This window comes from Bombus bifarius, unplaced genomic scaffold, assembly GCF_011952205.1.
Source record: "Bombus bifarius isolate JDL3187 unplaced genomic scaffold, Bbif_JDL3187 scf7180000007970, whole genome shotgun sequence".
Lineage (NCBI taxonomy): Eukaryota > Metazoa > Arthropoda > Insecta > Hymenoptera > Apidae > Bombus > Bombus bifarius.
In genome coordinates, this window is record NW_022884356.1 from 1,324,967 (window position 1) to 1,345,482 (window position 20,516).

General features: G+C 36.7%; 1 protein-coding gene across 2 annotated transcripts in view; it reads left to right on the top strand.

Annotated features, from left to right (window-relative positions):
- The window catches only part of LOC117214491 (caskin-1), a 53,917-nt gene that overhangs the window by 4,425 nt on the left and 28,976 nt on the right, over positions 1-20,516 (top strand). Inside the window, exon 2 of one of the 2 annotated variants that reach the window (XM_033460654.1) lies at positions 852-968. The exons of the other annotated variant lie outside the window; for it this stretch is intronic. The gene's annotated coding sequence lies outside the window, so the exon portion shown is untranslated. The remainder of the gene's footprint in view (positions 1-851; positions 969-20,516) is intronic. 2 annotated transcript variants of the gene reach the window in all.

A 20,516-nucleotide genomic window follows, 5' to 3' on the forward strand; every position in this document is an offset into this window, starting at 1 on the left:
GAAAGTTACAGTAATGTGGTGTACATTTAGACGTTAGCGTGTATTTAAGTGTAATACACGAGATAGAAGCACCTTGTTCGAAAGTCGAATTCGCACATAGAGGAAGAAAGTATATGCTCGATTTATTCAGGCATAGCTGGCAATATGTACGATATCTGCGTGTACGACGAAGCAGGTACGTTTGCAGTAGCAAACATCAGCGTCGAATTTTTCCCGATGGGCTATCCATCCACGTTTACGCCGATGCTTGTCAGCAAATTGTTATAAATACGAGTGGCGATTGAACTTCTTTTAATAATCTTTCTCTAAGAAGCATCTACTCTTTCATTTTAACCCTTTCGTTATGGCAACTTTCAGATTGAGAAGGTTCTTGGTATACGCGCCCGCAGGTAAGTTTCTTTTAACGCTTTGAAAACTTCTATTGTACGATCAACCTGTAACTCCATCGCGATCTTACGACGAAACTTCGTGAAACCCAGGAACCTACGGTGTAATTTGAACCAAGGACCAAGGTTGTGGAATGTTTTGCTTTAGAAAGAAAACAGTTACGAATATATGTGTATATTTGTAAATTCGTTGAAACTCTAGCTTTCTTCTTTGTTTCTACGTTCTCACTGGTTTACGAACAACGGAAGAGACGTTCTCTCCGCCAATGAATTATCGCGTTGATGTACGCGCGCGTGTTTCATTAACGAAAGGGTTAAAGTTGCATAAATATCTTTACTCGACACGATCCAAGTCAATGGAACGAGTGGCTTCGAGATATTCCTAGTTTCTCTTCTATAATACCAAGTCGTTTTTGTAGCGTTAATTATATATAGGTGAAAGAACAATGTTTTCCACTATTTCAGGATAATAAGCAGTCACCTGATCTGATCTGTTCGTCCCTGCTTTGTGAATGTTGTAATCAAGAACGACGTCTGGTTTTGTCTCTTTGTAACTGGCTCTTCTTGTGACCGCACAACAACGTAAGTTGTAGAAGCTGTGTGGCATGCTAACAGCATCAAACACATCTCTCGCGTCTCTCCATTTTAGGCAGCGCAGGTGCTTTCTTCTTGCAGACAGATTTTTTTTTATCTTTTTTTTCTTTCTCTCTTTCTTTCTTTTTTTCTTTTTTTTTTTAATATTCCATCTTTAACACGGTTGCTTGTGGGAAGTATTTTTTGTAACCTACTCGTTCAGCTAACGAGATACATGTCAAAATAGTCTTACAATTGGCATTTCTTCTTTCTTTTTTTTTTCTTTTTTTTTTATCTCACTTTCACTTTAAACGCGTTACATCGGTTATGATATCGTTTAACAGTTTTATATTCTATGTTTATCTTCTTTCATATATATATATATAATATTGATATAATATCGTAATATTTACATAATATATATCGTAGTGTGTACAAATTTCCGGTCAGATGGATTTTTCACTTTATATTGTGAAAGCGATATTTTAAAGACTTTCAACTCTGCTACGTCCCGATTTTGCTTTGCTCTCAACTGCGGAAGAATACCTTCAAATGACGTTCAATGTTTTAAATACGATTGAAGATCACAGGGAAAGAACACGATAAGTAGATTTTTATTGTCCTTTTCATTTCAACCGCGATTCACGACAGGGAAGGATATGCTTTTTTAATAGCAGCCGACAAAGAACAGAAAGAGCGTGTTAAATTCAAAGACTCGATTAACGAAGTTTCGTAGAAGTGGAACGTACGTACAATGTTACGATAAAGAGCAGTTTTAACATTATGAAAACATATTTCGCCGTAGAATCGAACAAAGGAACAGTTCTGGTAACCTCGCTTCCCTGTAGTCTTCGGTTGAAACGAAACATCAATAGCAATTCTCTCGTATCTTCCGCAAACCTAGAAATTTTCTATCGCTGAAATAATACGATTCGGTGGAAAATGTGCCGAAGGATACAACGGAATTAATTAACGTTACACGATTGTACGACAATCGCACCCAATGTCAATCTTTCAGGATTTTTTAAATATCGCTTCTGGCATATACGCGAAAGATCGAAATCTGACCAGAAACTTTTCCACGTTATTGTGTATACGTATGTATATACAGGGTGGTTGGTAACTGGTGGTACAAACGGAAAGGGGGTGATTCTACGCGAAAAAAGAAGTCGAAAATATAGAATACAATTTTTTTTCTAATTTTTCCATCGAGACAACGATCTACAGTGAGATCCGTTATAACGAGACGCGATAAAGTGCAGGCGTACCGAGCCAAAATTCAAAGTCGATTTTCTCGAAAACAAAGCCTCAGACGAAAAATTTTTATTCTACATTTCCGACTTCTTTTTTCGCGTAGAATCATCCCCTTTTCGCTTGTACCATCAGTTACCAACCACCCTGTATATGTATATATACACACATATATATATATGTATTGGGAATTTGCGCAGTTTCCGTTATTCTTAAGATCGAAGTTTGATAGCACTGCTTTGAAGCGACCACGCCTCATAATCGATGCAAGCCAGAGAATGCGAAGGAACATATAGAGGAATGCGGAATTTTTAGACCGTAATCACCGAGTTTAAGTTTCTTCACCAGACACTTGTATATTATTAAATGTTAAAATTCGTAGATCCTTTACATCGTACGTATTACACTTTCGTATTTAATAGAAAGTGTTAGTTGATTTCAGTTACTTTTCATTTTTGAATGGTCTCGCTGTTTCACTTGATGTTAAGACGTTGATTAATCGATAGCGATGCAACGATCGTATTGTTTTCTTTTGATGTTCTCAGTGCACAGAATTCATCTGCACCCCGTACATTTTTAGCGTTTGATGTCTTTAGGTTTGCTCGTTTCTTCTTTTTTTTTCTTTTTAGAATATAATTGTGAAATTTGTTGTTCGTTAGATGCGTTCATCGTTAAACTGGTATCATCGAGTTCGTGTCAATTTGTATTTTGTATTTTACGCGATAAGGGCGATCGGTCGCGATTTATCCCGTAAGATGCGAAACATAAATTGAAATTATGAAACGAAGCGACGATTGAAACGTGTCGTCGAGGTATTGTGAGGTAATGGCGAAAGAACAAATTACGAGTTGTGTTAAGTAGTTAAACGTTTTATATGGAACATGAAAAGAACGGGTAGGCAGCGCGAAATTCAGGCCTCGTCCTTTTAAAACCAGTGAAAGTGAGAACGGTTGCTTCCGGTTCGATTGACACGCAACTCCGAAATTGAACGAAGCGGTGATGAAATTTGTTCGATAACTTCAAACCTACGAAATCCAGCTTCAAGATGCTTTTTTCAATGGGCAAAGTTGGTGGATGGATTCTCGTTATATAATTAGTATAACTTTAGTACCATTGGCGATATAATGTTGCAGAATGTGTGGCACGCTTAAGCGGAAAGTTACTGTGCGTGCAAAAATAAATCAAACAGGAAAGAAAACAGATTATTTTGCTTTGACGCTTCGTTTTCGAGAGAATCGAGTTTAAAAGTTCGTCCACTACACGTACATACATTTGCTTGACTCTAAACAAAGTAAGAATCGTATTGGATTGGCGACTAAGCGATTGCGGTTTTTGTCGATACTATCTAATGAAAAAATCCGCAGTCACTTAGTTGCCAACCCAATGCAACTGGACGAAAGACTGTTTTACCAACAAAGATAAGCGAAAAAAATGTAGAGTAAAGTTTCCTCGTTTAAAGTTTCGTTCTCGAGAAAATCGACTTTGAAATACACAATAGATGTCATGGGCACTCGGTCGATAGCCACATTGGACACGTTCTTCATCGATAGTTGCCTGATAGAACCGATATTCGATCAGTTTTCAGATTGCATTTTCTACAAAACGAGGCGTCGAGGAAAGAAAACATAATTTTCTTCTTTTCCTCTTCTTCGATTTCTTTCTAGTCGCGGTGTACCGTCAATTCTGGGACACTCTGTATACGACTACATAGTTCGAATGCTGACACTGGATAAAGGATGTGCATTGAACGAAAGGTGTATCACATTCCATTGTGTATCGGATTGTACAAAGACGAATACTATCCGTGTCATTGAACAATATGCGTCCATTAGCGTCTACTGTTCTTTGTTAACCCGCGCTATTTCCTTTTTACGTAAGGCTACAAGAGATAAAACTATGTAGAACATTCTTTGACAATAAAAATGAGAATATTTTTAGCGTTCGTATGTTAAATATATTTAAAAGCATGAAAGTGGAAGTAATGCGTGGTTTCAACACGCGAGGAATTATTAAGGTCAGTGCAAGAATAAATTATGTGAAATGTATTCGAACCTGTACTACCAACGATATAGGGTGTCCTAGGTATTTTCTGTAGAACGATATAAATTAGCAGATTCTGTCAGTAAGAATGAGAAAAAAGTGTATACGTATAGGTTTAGAAACGTCCTATTAAAAGTCTCTAACAAAAATGCGGAATAACAAGGAGCCAGTGTTTTTGTTCGATAAAGCGTAGGAACAGACTAGGGATATTTACTCTATATCCATGTTAAAATGTCATTTAATGTACGAACGCTATTTTTACGTTATGAATTAACATTCGTGAGAAATTGGTCATATTACATTTAAGAATTGCTTGTTCATTTTCTTTAATTTCAAGCAATGCGTCACGGACTTTCTTATATTAATCCTTGATTAATAAATTTTTTTCCATCAAAATTCCCTACGTGTAAAAATTCGGTAGCGTGATATCTGGTGATCTTGAGGAGCAAAGAATCGGTTCTCGACCTGTCCATCATTGAGGTTAATGTTCGGTCGACCATTGCGCCAACGAGGAACCAGTTGGTTATTTCGTATTTTTGTTATAATTTCCTCATAAAGGATTTACAGGCCCACATTTATACGACTTTTTCTCTTATTCTTATTTATATACTCATACACGCAATATATATTAATGACAAGTATTTTGCAGTAAAAACTTGCGACACCGTGTATATAGTTTGTATCTATACGATTTATCTGTCATTTGAAGCGTGTATGCGTAACGCTTCTCACTAAACGCTACCTGGGATTTAATAACATGCAGCGGAAGTTGAAACACTTTTTACTCGTTCGTGTTTCAGAAAGGAATCGGCAAAATTTCTCAATTCTTTTTAGCTGGGTGATTCTAACATCGTGACAGTTTGCTTTATTCTTTTAATGACATCATATAAGTGACTTTACTTCTTTCGAACAAAATTCTGCGAGGTTATTTTGTAAATGAGAAAGGTATATCGCGTAAGTTGCTCGAAGCTTTATTAGAAAGTTGTAATATAACATCTTTTCTCCCTTTTTTGTTATATATAAAATATTACACGTAATTAGACTGCAGATACTTATGTAAATTTATATTTTCATAAAGATAACTAAAAGAGTAGAGAGAGAGAAATTTCTTTCGCTTATTAGATATTATAACGGGTGCTGTATTTGGAAGATTTTATATATTTTTCCATGTCACGGATGTTCCATGCATTCCCGCATCTTTAAATTTACCATAAATGCATAAAAATTCCCAGCCTACATATAACGTATCATAACCTATAATTCATTGAATACAGTTATCAGAAAGCGATACAAGCAAGAGTGACAGATACGTAAAATTGATATCTGCATTTCTAGAATGTTTAACAGATTGTAAAATTTATAAAATTGTCCAACCTTCGAAAATATTTTACATCGTACGAATAGTTAACGCTCGAACAAATGGAACATTTAGCATGTTCGAAGCGTCGACTCTAGCATATGAAATGACAGTAAAGGACCGCAGTTATTTGCAGCATGATTGCTTTCGCGGATTTTTTCAGTCTAAAGGTTCTATGGGTTCGAAACACCAGGTAACACGAGATGATGCCACGTTACCCGAAACGTGGCACAATGTTGCCGCAATATGTCTTGTTTACACGAAAGCCGGTTGGGAAGCGTGGCAACACTGCAAGCCCTCTAGACCTTGCTCTCGTCCACAGCCTTATTGAGCAACACCTGCATAGAATATTTTGCTAAAATCACTTTTTTCTTTTCTATATTTTCTATTTATCCATCTGTGTATTTAATATACACATACAGATATTTATGTATATATGTATCTTTTTAGATTAGTTACGGTATACCAAATTATACAAATGTCTTTGAAAATATTTCTTGGTATTAAGCAATTGTATAAGTTAAGTTCGTTTAACGATTTTTGAAAGGTGTATATGCTGGTAGAATTTAGTTATTTTTATTCCTAGACTGCGTAAAGGTAATTTTTAAATTACTTTTTTCTCATGGAATAATAAGTTCTTTCGCTTTATTGAAATGGGTTCAATGACCACGGTTACTGAAGGTTAGTCAAGGTCGTTGCTGTAGACAAAGTGGTTGCAGCGTCTTAATCAATTATTCCTAAATCTGTTTACTTTCGCCTAGAGAAATATTCTAACTGTTGGCCAACATGTAACCGTTGTATAATTTGGTGGAAAATAGTTCCATTTTTTAAATTGATTCCTATACTTTGTGTGTATTACCTAGCAAAAATTTAAATACTTGAAAAAGGAATCTTTCGTGACAAATATGAATTTCTTTATAAAAATCTTCATCGAAGCGTTCGTTACGTGGAACGTCGTAATATTGCGTTCCAAGTCATTTGTAATACTATTGACTAAAATATGCAAGTAACAACGATTTAATTATTGAATTATTCGTTCGTTAATTATTAAATTTGGAAACTTCAATTACGTAATGTACATATTCCGATTTTTTGTCTGCTTCGTAAAATCAATCGTATAAAATAGAATCGGGCAAGTAATAACATAATTGGTCTGATCGTCTCATTACATATGATTCGTAAGCTATAACGTGAAATGTTGCAGACTAAGTACTTACCAACATGAGCTCGCGAGATGCGTATCTGTTAAGGTCCATTGACTCGTGTTAAATTTACAACATGTCAATTGCTATTAAGAATGAAAGAATAAGACGTCAGTGGCCAGAGAAGCGGAAGTCTGGCAGAGACGAAAAAACTTGCGGCCGCTTGACATTTCGTTTAGCCTTGAATTGTTGTCTTAAAAAATACTTCTCGAATATTTCATTATGTAATTAATTACGTACGAGTAAAAATTATTTTTAAGCTTTCTTTAAGGACTACGATATTTTCGAAACGTCTGTATCTTACGTCTCCAGTAACTATACGCAACATAAAGGTATGTGAAAACAGAGCATTAAAATTATTGTTTTATTTCAAAATTAAATCAGAGGATTACTAAAACTGAAATTGGAAAATCAGTTTGAATTAAATTCCCATTTAGACAGGTACATACGAATAAACTTTTGGATTTTCAAGTTTATATTAAATTTGATTAAATTAGCGAGGCAAATATATTTTACGATGCTTATATTTTTAAACAAAAATATCGCGCAAGAATAAAGTAAAATTTCTGTTTGGACGCAGCCTATTTCTCTTAACATTCTTACTTAAGCTTTTTTAAGCTCGTGGTTCTTCCCTGCTACTCATTATATCCCCATGCAATTCCGTCTCCTCTCTTTACCGCTTGTTTTTCGCTCTCCCGTCTCGTGTTCTTTCCTGCACTTGTCGCATTCAAACTCGTACGTCAATAACCCAGTCACTTCACAAAGCTTGCCTTTCTTCAATCTCGATTACTACGTTTTCAAGTGTTACAAAAAGTATTACATTTGTTTTTGTTATTCTTTGTTTACACGTACAATACCTTCTTCCTTTAATCGTATTTCTGTAGAAAGAAATTTTTCTTCCATTTACGTTCTTTAACATGTTTCCCCGTTTTAATGTTTCCCAATTTATATAAAATCGTCTAGACGATCGATAGATTGTCTAGAAAATTGTACTAATTGTCAATATTAATTATATCGTTATGTCTGTGTTAACTTATTGGTATACTAATTCTATCGCACTAACTACTACTACCAATTACTATTAATTATCACTTTTTTCCTGCGTATACAATTTTCCTTAATCCTCGTTTAGGCTTTTGTCATGTCAAAAAGCGGACGATTTAATCGCTAAATTATGTTCTTTCGCTATTTGGTTCATTCATTGTCAATTGCGGTTCTTCGTTCAACAAGAAACGAAGAACATAAATTACATATCAAGATAAAACATGATAAAACATGATAAAACATGACGTTCTATTCAGAATTTAATGCGAATGCTCGTATCATGCTCCATTCTTCGATAAGATATCTCATTGAAAACAAAGAATAACAAAAGATTTTCAATGAAAAATATTACATATATATTACATATATTACACATTTTTAAGATTCGCGATTTGAATGCAGGTATAGCTTGCACGTAACAAAAAAGAAATTTATCGATCGTAATTGCCGTTCAGTTCAACCCGTTCACGTCCGTCCTTGACAGGATGTATCTGGATGAACGTCCATCCTGATATCTTATGCAAATTACTCGATCCAGTCATGAGATTGGATTTTATCTTCTTCTGCGCTTGCCTTTCAGTCATGTTGCATCCTTAAGGCTGCTTTAAACATTGATTTATCTTTTAAACGCGTTAACCTCGTACTGTTATTGTCTACGAAGAAAATTCCAAAAGAGATGATCACAAATCGCATAAAATGTTACAAGTCAATTTATCTGAAACATGCGGCAGAATCTGTTTTTTTTTCTTTTTTCTTTTCTTCTTTTAACGTTGGAAAATTCATCGACAAGACTTTATACGATAGAGGATACTATCATCTAGTTTCCACTAGCAGATAACAGGAACGATTTTATCATTTTTTCTACACCTCTATCTAATGTACAGTTTATTGTGCATCGGTGCTATTTGCTTTCTTTATACTCCACATAGTATCGTAAATTGTATGTAAAATGCAAGATAAACTTCTTTTTAACTTTTTAACCTTGGTTTTTCTACAAATTTTCAGATTCTGTACCGAAGGAAATTTCGTTGTCCTTATATCGAATATATACCGTGTGTATACCAAATTATACAAGGTGGTCCACTTAAATTTATCACCAGGAATATCTCGCTCGTTTTTGATAACATTAAAAAGTGTTTCGTGTACAAGTTAAGCAGTATCGAGAGGCACATCATTTGGCATGATCAGTCTTTTCGTGGGAGAACAAGTAGAGAAGATACGAAGGTCACCGATGTTTTTTTTTTAATGCAATTTTCTCTGTAGAAAAGTATTAACCTATTTCTATCGAAAATCTACTTTACTTAAATATACTTCAGTTTTAATTTTTGAAATTTAACGTATGAAAACCAAAGGCAAAACACGAGAATACCGCCTCGCGTCTCTCCTTGTCCTTCTATGCTTTAAATTTGACAAATTAGTGAAATTCTGCTGGAATAAAATAGGTTAACATTTGTTAAAATAATCTAAGTCCAGAATATCTGCCGAGCTAATAATTTTTTGACATAAATAGCTTAATACCTTCTTGTAGAGAATGTAACAAGATAAGAATGTATAAGATAGCGTATTAAAAAATGTGTGATCCCACTTACAAAAACATCGCTCTACGCCTAACGACCTTCACGTGTCCTCTGCGCGTTCACATACGGAAACACTAATTACGTTAAATTATGTCCCCCACGAAAACACTCGACTTGTATACATTTTTTTAACACGTGAAACATTTTTTAATATTATCGATATTTAACATTTTTTAATATCGTCGGTATTAAACATATTTTAAATAATTTAAAAAAATATCAAGACGTTCCAGTTAATCGATAAGACGAAGTGGACCATCTTGTACGATGAAATACACTGGAAGAATGATCACAAAAAATTTAGCGAGTTATCTGGCGAAATTTCACTGAACAGAGCCAGCGTTGAACCGTGTTAATACGTAACACGTATTACAATAGAATTCTTGACTAGAGTCATGACGCAAAATATACAAATATCATTTAACGTAGTAAACTACGATGCGGCTTTATCGTGCAGATAAAAAGTCTAGTTATCTTTCATAAAAGTTAGTACTCCTCCAGTTTCGTTTCACTGTGCAGGCGTTTGAGCGTGCATGAGATATTAGATATCTCTTTTTCCGTACGTAACTGTGAAACAAAAAAAGAAAAAAAAAAAATGAAACTCGATTCAAGTTTCTTAGCGAGACAACGGCAAACAGCGCCACGTATAAGACAACACAGTCCACTTATATCCATTGTACTATTTAGGTCAATTGAATATAGTGTCACGTGCTCCTGTACAATTCCGCGTTCATCTTAAGGTTTTTCCTTTCTTTTTTTCTCCTTTACAATGAAAGCGCGATACGAACGTTATATTACATCGAATACATCGACAGAAGTTGCCATGTTTTGCGCTTGCTCGAGCCTATTAGGAAAGATAATAAAATTATAGCAACAAATCGAAATTGCTAAATAAACACGTTGAGAGAAGAAAGAAATTCTCTAGCCTCTTGATATTCCATCCAGTTGTATCACATTACAGAATATTGAATTTCTATGAATAGTATTAGAATAGTAAATGGTGGGCAAATATCATTGTTACATGTTCGCACGAATGTTGGAAAATCGAAGTATAAACTTTTAGCACGATATACGATTTATTCTTCGATCCGTATGATTAATGCCTTGAAAAAGGATATTAGAGGTATTTCCTGTTTTTCAAGTAAATAACGCAATAAGAATGAATCGAAGGATACACGCAAGATCATTATGACTTCTCTTCTTTCCTTTTTTTTCCCCTCTCGCCTCCCCCCTCCCCCCACCCTCGTTCTTCGCTCCTTTTCATCTTTCTTGCTTTGTCATTTGCACATTCTTGAATTCTAAAAGTCGAGGAATTCCAACGTACGGTAACTACGTCTTACAAACGACTTTTGGAAGCCGAGCACGAAGGTTGCTTCGTTTATTTACAACGAATAATATTATTACAAATATCGATTAATAAGATGTTAAAATACTAGTTACAAAGCGTGGTTACCGTTAATACGATAATTATCCGCGTCCATAAAGGAAATTCAATTATACCGTCCTTCTACTTAAATCGGATTAACAACCTACCTCAATGAAGGTCGTGTTCGAAACTAATAACTGTTCGCCGTGATTTACAGGTATATATCTTCAATACGGAGTATATATCGTGAAATTCCATTCTCCTGAGTAGAGAATCCCCCCGACGTCTTATCTTCTTTCGATTAAGATTCTTATCTCGGCCTGTTGCCTCGGTAGCTCTTTAACTTGACTGTAATCATTTGTCGGTGTCCGTGTATTTTTCCTCTCACTTTTCTTCCACCTTTTAGGACTGATTTTAAGATAATGAGCCCAAGTAGCGTCTTCCCTGGTCTTCTCCCACTGTTGTTACCATCCTAATATCTCCTCTCCTAACGAGGGTCCATCTTTTCATTCTCTTAGGCTTCTCTGTTATCCAGTGCAGGCGTATTTCATCTCTCGGTTATCGCAATTCATTTAGAGTCACTTTAGAAGGCTTTGCGTTGAAGTAGAAGTCGCGGTAGAATTGACATTTTTTTGGTGTAAAACTAATTTTACGTTGACCGAGGGAGAAGGGAGGGGGATCATCTCATTGGAACCAACTTGTACATCGGAAGGCTTAGACTGAATTTAAATTGTAATTAGATGGTAATTTCTCGGCAGGATACACATAGCGTTTTTTCCCATCAAAGTTTATCAGAGTTTAATTTCCATGCGTTTATCTATTTTGCGTAGTGTCGTAGTTGACAGCATTAATCTTGCGTTATTATAGTTATACTATAATTTTCTGTATTTAATACATTATTGCGTCTATTTAAAGCGTGTATTTAAATGTTTTTATTTCTTTTTTTCTCTGTAATCCACGATGTCTGTTCAATGTTTGAAGAGATAAATTATATTTGCAAGGATATTTATCTCCCAAGGCTTCTTCAAATATTCCTTCTATTTAAATCGTAAACGAAGAAATAGAAATTATAGTCAAGTAACGCTATACTATTTCTGATACAAGTTTCGTGAATATAGTTATAATATTAAGTACAATAAGATATCCAATATATCATTTTTGTACAATAGTTTTGCAATGTTATTGTCCTTTTTATATTCAAACGATATGAGGATGAGGTGTTTGTCCGTGGCGATTGTAGCTGCTGGGGTACAGCAGTTTTTCTTCTAATTTAGATGCGTGGAAGAAAAATCGGAAAAAAATCCGATCGCCGAGATTCGAAACCCGGGTCCCGAACGTTTGTAACCTAAGGCGCTAACCACTGCGCTACCGTCGTGCAACACCATTTAGTGTCGAGTGATGGTATTTGCTGTTGAGTGCCGCCACAGATATACAAGCTTTCGAATTCCTATAATTTCGGCTCGGAAGTCCTCCAATCACCTGGATATCCGATAAATCTTCGACTTTTTTTTTAATCCACGAGACATTGGATATTGGCACAACCGAGGAAGAAGTTAATGGTTAATTGGCTTATCTTCGCGTATAATTTTATTTGAAAAGTTCTAGTTTAACTTCGTTGATGTATACTAATTCAGAACGTGTTTGCTATCTTTTTTCGAGTTGCTGTTAAACCGGTGAATGCTCTTTTTAATAGCACTTATGGCTTACGATTATAATCTTAAATGCTTTCGTTCATTTCCTGCAGATTTTGAGTTAGCAATTTCTTTCCACCTTTCTCTCTTCTTTATTTTAAGTTTCTCCGAGTTTCTCATCTTTTCTTCTCTTTGCATCCTTCTACGCCTCTACAACCATTTCTTACCTACTTTCCAAACATACTCTGCGTACTTACATACGTAGCTTTATTCCGAAATGTAGCACAACTTCTCTATTCTCTGGTCGTTTAACTGTACATCTTTTCAAATGCTTCGCAACGATGATTATCACGCATGTTACTTTATTTATCGGATAAACTTGAACCTACGTTTAGTTAGGTCTGGTTTAGGCGCATAATTAATCTACGAAACAGACGTTACACATTATTTTCATGTGGACCATTATTTTCAACAAAGAACAGGCTGCTAAAGACACTGCGAATGTTATACGATTATATTTTCTGTTTGTTATTGTTATTATTATTATTATTATTGTTGTTGCTTAGTCCGTGCCTTTGGGCTTTGGACGAACTTTCGGTTTTACATCTCTTATGTCTATTTCTCTTCTTATATGTCTACCTCCCCTCTTTTCCACTCTATTCTATTGAACTACCTTGCTTATTCTACCTCTAAAAGCTAAAAATTAGAAACTATAAATTAGCAATTAACGACTAAAAACTATTGCAACTTTGGTCTTTAGCCTCCTTGCTGTGCCTCCTTCTTGTCGTTTGTCCTTCTCTTCTCTGTTATTGCTTTCACTTCTGCTAAACCTTCTCCAGTCTCGTTTAGCGTTTTTCCTATGTGCTTTGGTCCTCCCGTTATTTCACATTCTTCTGTTACGTGTCTCGGGTCTTCTTCTTTCCTTCTGCATAGCCTGCATCTTTTTTCCCCCTCTTCTTTCCAGTATTCCCTTGCTTTGGTCTCGTTTCCGTATCTGAATCTTGCCGGTATTCTTCTGTCCTTCCGCTTCATCCTCCCTTCTAAGTACTTTGGTAATTTTTCTTTGGAAAGGGGGCGATTCTACGCGAAAAAAGAAGTCGAAAATATAGAATACAAATTTTTCGTCTGAGGCTTTGTTTTCGAGAAAATCGACTTTGAATTTTCGCTCGGTACGCCTGCACTTTATCGCGTCTCGTTATGACGGTTCTCACTGTAGATCGTTGTCTCGATGGAAAAATTAAAAAAAAATTAAAAATAAAATTTTTATTCTATATTTTCGACTTCTTTTTTCGCGTAGAATCACCCCCTTTCCGCTTGTACCACCAGTTGTTACCAACCACCCTGTATTTCTGTTTGTTAAATATCATTATTATTATTATAATTCTTTCGACTTAGGATGGCTTCCGGTTCACGCCATATTTACATCTACATTGTAAATTCAATTTCTCTTCGTTGAGTTCATAAAACCTCGACAAAAGCTTATCCAAAAGAATAATAAAAAAAATCTTCCTATTATGAGAGTTTTTCTCCCTTCAGCAGTCGGCTTGATCAAAAATGTATGAGATCTCCGAATAAAAAATCTTATCTTCGATATACCAAACATAGAAGATTAAATACAGTAGTATCCTCTCTGTTAATGTATGCAACTGAATTAATATCGATGTTGTCATTGATATCTGAACGATAATGATAATTCGTTGAGTAAATGTAACGTCAATCTCATTTCCATATCGGCAAGTATCCAACTTTCCCCACCTTCTCGTTTCGTCGATACGTATCTTTTCTAAATTTCTAATGAAACACTGGCTCGCTTCTATCCACGGCCAGAGCCGTGTTTGAATTTCGATAAAACCAGCTTATTACGATTGCGCACGTACGACGGTTTAGCCGTATCGGTGTGCTCGGAGCCAGCATTTTCTACCTAACATTTGCATTTATTTTTATCAAGAACGCAAGCAATATCCCTTATCTCGATGTGAATCGAGCGTTCCTTTGTATTTACGACGTGGATGCTGAATCGGCGGATTTGCGAGACGCAAGGGAAGCCACTAATGATTTCCATCGTTTCTTTACGTGCATTCGTTGTAAGTAAGCTATAATAATACCGCCGCGAGAGACTCCTCGTCGCTAAGGTGCTGGAGAAAAGCGGTGGGGTCCAGACCTTTCCTTAACAGTACACACGCTCTTCAGTCTCTGTTTCTCTTCGCGGCAATTATTTGTCCGGCCGTGTTCAACCGGCGGATGACTCTCCCTGTATAATCTCGCGTATTTCTATGAATACGTAGTCCGTCTTCGTGCATCGAATATGTAACGTCATGATTTCTAAGATCTTCGAGTATTTGCAAAGTAGAAAAATGTTTGAAGATCGATCGAAATCTTGTTATCGAAATTTCTTCCACGCGACGCTTAACTAAATATTCGTGGAAAGCTGAAATAATGGTAGAACGAAGGTATAAAAGAGAAGAGAAATCGACGGACAGGTTTTTATTGAAAAATAATTCCACCGTACTTTGATACGTTATCAGAATGTTTGGCACGTCTGCTATTGAAAATTCCCCGCGTTTCAGCCTTAATGCATCTATTTCCGTGTGATTTGATGAAAATTGCAGCAACGTACACCCACTCAATTACCAACACGCTGCTTACGAGTAATTGCTTATCTCATATTCTTTAACTCGCTATAATACCACACTGTCCGCTTCGCTCTCTCTGACCCATTTCACATATCATCGTATGGTACATTATTGGAATCGTCGTATTATTATAACGCATTACCGCAACATTCTCGACACATCGACCCTTCCTCTTCATCTTTTCCACGTTTAAAATATTTCTCGGCGAATATTCGAATTCCGAGTCTCGGTCTTGGTATTCGTCGCTTCTCAGAGATTCGTCGAACTCTCTCGTTAATACGCTTAACACGTTCGATGCGCAAGAATTTCTACGATTCGTACGATCCCCCGAGGAAAAATATCGACGATTATTTTCTTTACCTTTAAGCTTGAGCTTTTCAAAAATTCGAAGTGTCCTAGATCGACGGAACACGCGTTAGATCGTTGAGAAATATTAAAGAAAATTCCCTTCTCTTCGAGATATGTTCGACTCCGTGTCGAACGCGTACGTATTTTGTAACGCTGTAACAACCCTTCGAAGTGAAACACGAGCGCCGAAAATCACGTTCTCTCCTCTAGGAGAAGATTCCCTGGCTGTCTGTACTTTCTACGCGCGCACGCTACCAGACAATTCACCAATGGACATAATGGCAATTTCACGTTATAATGTACGGCATTTTGCACGCCGAAATTACCAATATTACATACTTCGCGTTACTTCCATTCGAAAACGGCGCTGAGAGCTAAATGAAGAAAAAAGAAGAGAAAAAAGTACGCGATTCTTCTAATCATTTTACACAACCTATTAGTTTCTCTAACAACGTTGTAAGCTCTTCCTTGTGATAAACTTTTTCTTTTATTTGGATGAATTTTACAATCGATTCTCATTGAGAATTATAAGTAAATTCGTATTAAATGAAAAAGTAATTTTCCCAGCGACTTGTTCGCGATAAATATCCTGTTGCCTGCATACAAATTTCCAAGATCGAATAATCTTCAAAATGGCCATTTTTCGACCTCGTTCGGTTCGTTGGAGAGCATCTCTCTAGGAATAAAAAGATACGTTACTGATATTTATCCGAGAAACGATGAGAAATTTAGGAAGAATCTTCATCTTCTTCGGATATGGATAGATCCATCCGCGAAATAATTCTTTGCAAATTCTGCCGATGTGTCGGTGGATGTTTGCACTCGAGCAGATCCAAAGCACCAGGAGATCTCGTTGCCACGCGAGAACAGCAACCAGCAACGCGTTCTCCTACTTCGCACCCGCATACGTGTGCTATAATAGCTTGCAATCCGGTTTCACTTTCGTCAATTAATACGTAAAGAAAATATTTGAAATTATTCGAACGGCCGAAGAATAATTTTACTTCAACGAAAACGCCATTGTTAGCTTGTGTTTCAATCTGATACTTTTTGGTAGTCGACGATGTGGAGCAGCGCGCTACCGCAGTTTGCTATTCCAAGTCTCCGTTTTCGTCGATACAGTCTGCGTAATATCCAGGTGGCTGTTTCATTTGATACGCGCCATATGCATGCAAACGAAGATCTTGATGACTTGGCGTTGAGAAAAATTCCAATGGAGCAACCTCTGTGCGGTGAAATTGAACTCGCCTTGTATCGTACTTCGCGTTTTCTTCGCGTGTCAATCGAGATAAATAATTAACTCCGTTCCAATAGCGTACAATAGAACTCCATTTGTAATATCGTGGCCAACAGGGGATGTAGATAGCGATTTAAACGCGTTACTCGGTATATCAGTCACAGGCTATCTTAAAATCCTATAAAACTAAAATAGACAACCTGCTAATTTCGATGCTTCTATCCAAACACTCGAATCGATTTTTATATTCCCATGACGATTACCTCAACGGTGTATTTCAACAATAAATTGTTCATCCGAAGAACACGAAGATTAAGTGCAACGCGTGGGTAGGTTCGACCTACCCAGCAGTCGCTGGTTTTTTCTTTTGTTTTTTTTTTTTTGCAAACGTTGCTAACGTTTTCTGTCTACCCAGAGAGAAAGAGAGATTCAGCAAGAACTTTTCCTCAACAAGGAGGAGCCGAGAAACGGCCACTTTTTAACATGCTCTCTCGGCTAATGTAGTAACAACATATCGATACAGCGCCAATGAAATTTCAAAATGCTTTATATAACGCGCACGGTATGGGCATACGAGTTTCCTATGGTAAGTGTCGGAATACTTCGGCGAGCCAGGGTATTTTCACGTGGAAAGTTGTTTCACGTGTCGCGTTTTTGGAAACCTACGCGCGGAGGCATTACCGGGGGCGGCCTACACCGTTCTCCGGAAACTTGTCCACCCACCTTCGACCTCGCCTCTTTGCATTCGCCACACCAACGACTCCGCTGGTGTCGCCAACTGAAACCTGTACCTAACACGGAACGTTTCTGACAGTCTTATCCGGTTATCTCCGCCGTTTCCTTCGCTGTATTCCGCGACCGTACACTTTGAGAATCCGTAGGAAAATTTGTGCTTCGTTACGACCGTGCGTCTTCTCTTCGATAGAAAGTGGCTGTAATCTAATTTATATCGGGATACGTTCGTAGACGCGTTAACGTAGACTAAGGTAGCTGTAGGATTAATTTGACGAAGTGGTGTTGCAATTGGTAGCTACCGTATAATTTGGAAAAGGACGTTGTTAGCTTCTGCTTTTTCTTCTTCTCTTCTTTCTTTCTTTCTTTTTTCTTTTTTTTAACATCGCGATAATAGCGCAGAGTATCTAGAAATGATATCTATATACAATGTTTAAGTTACTGAAAGTCGTAGGGGAAATTATAGACAATTTGAAACAGCTTTAGCGATATTTTTCAAGCTCGTGATTATAGACGTTGGTGAGCGCGTTTCCTTTGAAATTGACGAGGTTAATGAAAATGTGAAATTTCACGCGTTTCTGGTCACTTCAATCGTATAATTAGTTTTCCTACGTACATATTACCAAATCGAAGTTGAAGCATCTTCAACTGTATCTCTGTCCAGTTATCAACTATATTCGTGACTATGCGATTATGTTTCTCTTAACGTTTAGTACGTCGATCGAAACAGAAAGTTTCCTCCGGTTCGTTTAACCCCGCCAGCATCTTTCTCGCCTTTTCGTTTAAGCTACGAACGATATATTTAAAAACCGTAATTAGAAATATCTAACAGAGATAGAAATCGAATAGAATGTTCATTTCCAGGGCAACAGAATCAGTTTCGTAGTCGCTGCGTAAACGTACGGATACGAAGTATAAAACGATACCAATGCGATAGAAAAGCAAATAGGGAAAGCTGTTGTCGAAATAATCGGTTGTAAAAGATCGATAGACTCAAAGTCGTTGGAATAAAAGTGAGTTCGGCCATAAATGGCGATCACTGCCGTCACGAGCTGCTTGGGTCCCCCGCCCTTACCACCTGGCAAGCGGTTTCTGCAGAAGTCCTCGAAAAAATTGTCCTCCACTTATAGAAGCTTTCGCGATCCAGCCGTCGAATCCTGGATCCCTGGCGGTGTCCTCGACATGTCGAAGACGAAACTTCATCCACGACGAGAACGTAGCCCGGTGATTTGCCAGATAAGCAACGGCAATTTGTTCAGAAGCTGCTCCGAGGGCAACTTAAGTGCACGTAAAACCAGTGCACTATTATCCGCTACTCCTCTTGATAAGTGCATCCAGGCGATTTATGGCAGCTGGAAGAATCTCATGCATCGTAAGTGTGACGCTCTGTTCGCGAGACGTTGGTCGACTAGTCGCCATTCAAAATAGATCGAATAAATTACGCGATAATCTGATCGCTCGCAACGTTATAACTGGAGCACCGGTTTTTATGGAAATTCATATTTTTACAGATACAATATAAGGTTAACGCTAGAATAGTTAACAGAAAGCTATTTCTACCAAAACCAGTGAAAATGACTGGTCTTTAAAAAATACGTAATAATAGATTTATTACTTTCTTACAGAAGAAATTCCACGTTATGTAGTACCTTTTTAGTATTATTAACGATGACCCCTAAAATGCTCCCTGAACGAGGGTTGACACATTTACAAAATTGTAGAACCAGTGATATTCACCGATGTGGTATTTCTAGCGTTAGCGTCTAGCGATCTAGCGATCGATCCGCAATTTTTCTGGTAACTGATATCGTCATATCGAACGATACGCAGTACAAATTTTAAAAACGTGTGGCAAGTTGTACGAAACGAGAAAACTGGTTAATTGTGGCTCGTTAAACACATTGCAGGGCCCTTTTACACTTTGACAAATACCAGTCATTTTCACTGGTATTGGTATAAGTAGCCTTGATACAAAATTATTTTCAGTTTGAATGCATAAAAACAAAATAAAATTCGTTATATTATTCTTTTAGTTATCGTTGCGAAAGTCGTTACATTATCGCGGAAAAAAGATATAACATGAAGTAGGAATTTTATAATAAAATTGTAAAACCAGTCAATTTGACCGGTGTGGTAGTTCTAATGTTAACACTGAAATTTAAACTTAATTAAATTTAATTAAACATTGTACATTCGTTGTTATCTCGTTCAATCAATTCTTCAATCTTTCTTCAATTTGAATATCTTTAGAATTAAAGACAGTGAATGCGAATGCATAGGTGAAACTTGTTGCCTGTCTTTCGAATCGGAAGTTAGGCCAGCTATTTATAGCGTAGCAGACCTGCGAACAGAGAACACGTTATGTATTTAATTATATTGCTTATCCGTGCATTGGAGAAAATAAAAAGTCGATAATTTCTTATGCAGTAAGCATTGCCCTTAGAATATCGCGCAGGTACTTAGCTATCGAGTTTTCTAACCTAACTTTAATGGGCCACTCGAACTTCTTTCAGATCCATATGTTCGATATTTTCCGATCGTAAAGCGAGATGGGTCGCCCTTTGCTTAATTGTATGGACGAGAGATTGCGTCATTGATGGAAAGCGTGGAAATCAATTTGCTCCGCTCGATTGTATTGTAATTGTGGAATTTCAAATTACAACGTGTTGCACCATTTCTAAGCACATTCAGGCGAGTTCGATGGTATAGATCGAACCATGCGAATATCGATATTTAACGTGAAACACACGTCGATATATAGTCGATATATAGTATAGTCGATATAATCGTATATATATATATATTTTCTTGTTTTATTTGGCAGACTTTTTGCAATCAATTCCCATTGAGAATTATAAGTAAATTTTGTATTATGAGAATTATAAGTATTTTGGCGTGGTACTGTAACTTGGATTATAAGAGCTTATAGTATGTTTGATTCTAATTGAATCCAATGCTTCGATCTAAAGGGTATTGTCCTTTTAGTCTGCGGATCTGATCCGTCGTGTCAAGTAGTTGGGTAATTAATGGGTTCTGGTGATTGTTAACTCTTGTATTATATCCGTTACTGAATTTGGATATTTCTTCTTTAACTGTGGCTATCTTAAGGTCGCGATGTATTGTTAACCCCTTAACCTAC